Source organism: Tupaia chinensis, unplaced genomic scaffold, assembly GCF_000334495.1.
Source record: "Tupaia chinensis unplaced genomic scaffold, TupChi_1.0 Scaffold000555_1, whole genome shotgun sequence".
Classification (NCBI taxonomy): Eukaryota; Metazoa; Chordata; class Mammalia; order Scandentia; family Tupaiidae; genus Tupaia; species Tupaia belangeri.
Window position 1 is genome coordinate 546,575 of NW_006160067.1, and position 1,719 is coordinate 548,293.

Here is a 1,719-nt window from a genome sequence, read left to right on the forward strand (position 1 = left end):
GCTGTCTTCCATGGGCGGGCGCCGTGGCTGCTGCTTCTGTGGGGGCCTTCTTTCGTTGGCGGGCGCCACCGCTCCGGGGGCATGAGCTCCCGCGCCCCGCGCGGCTTCCGCCGGGCGCCCCGCGCCGATGTATTCTTTTGTATCAGTTGCCTTTTGGCACAATAATGTATTTGTCAAATTAACTTGGTTGCTTTGCATAGAAGTAATTGATTAATTTCCTTGTTTGGTAATCCATTATGTAAATGTAAATACATAATGCAGTAAATACTACTGACTGACATTAGACTGTTTCCAGACCTGAGCAATTAAAGGTAATACTTCTCTCAACACTTAAGCATGGCTTCTGGTGCAGATATGTACAGGTTTCTGTAAGGATTCCATGTGGGAGTACAATCACTGGGTCATAGGATGTTGATATGTTTAATGGTATTACCATCTACTTTACTAAAGTGCTTGTACAAATAAGGCCCTTAACAGCAGTGTATGACAATCCCTGCAGCCCTGTAATACCAATATCTAATATTTTAGCTAATTTGACTTTAGCCATTTTAGTGAGTAGGAAGTAAAATTTCATTGTGGTTTAACGTTGTATTTCCCTGACTATGACAGAAGATCAAACTATTTCATATGCATATTGGCAATTCAGATTCTCCTTTTTTTGTTTGTAATGTGGTTGTTGACAGTTTTTGACCACTTAAAAAATTTACAGTCAAATGGTGTTCTGTTTTATTTTTGTCAATTTGGAGAAGTCGCTATGTATTCTGGATAGAAATATTTTTCAGTTATATGTAATTAAAAAAATCACTTCCCCTATTCTCTGACTTCCTTTCAACTTTCTATATGGTAATCCTCTTTTTTTATTTTATTTTTTTAAATTTTAGCCAGAGGGCATCTGTGCTCACCACAGAGAGACATGGGGGGGGGATGAGAAAACATTTCTCGTGGGACATGGTCATACCACAATCCTTTATCCTCTATCTCTCCTTCCTTTCAAGGTTTGGGGAATGCGCTCACACATGCCTGGAGTGTTTCTGAAATCTCTGGGTAGAGGACTTGAATCATGAACTCAACTACGTGGGATCCAGCCGCCTTAACCCCTACTTTTACTATAGAGCACCTGCCCTTGCTGGAAAGAAACAGAGAAAGGTTAATTGAGAAATCACCCCCCAGCAGGGATGACCATGCCACAACCCCTTCTCCATTCTCCTCTCTGGATTTTGGGCATTCACATGCATCCATCTGGCATGTTTTTCAAGCCTCCAGGTCTGGGACTCGAACCGCACAGTTGACCAGGTGGTATCCAGCTGCCTCGACTGCATGACCGTTGTTGGCCCAATATGTTTAGGTTCTTCCAGGAAGAACATTTCAGTCACTGACAATCTCAAGCTGTGTGTTTCCTTAGTGCTCCTTGAAAGCATTTAAAATACAGAACATATTTTTTTAAGTTTATACCTTTTTTAAAGAAAATGTGCATTTCAACACTTCAAACAGCATATTATACTACTGTAAAGTACTCGTGGTTCATTTCACTAAACTTACCTTCCAGATAACTTAGAAAAACAGGACTCAATTTAATTTTAAAGTCATTTTGAAATTATATGAAATGACATAAGGAGAAGAATGCAATTGTTGCTAATGTTTCCTGGAGGAGTCATGGGGCAAGGGAGAGAAAGAAACAGATTAGGACTCTGCAGACATTTGTTATTTGAATAGCAGCAG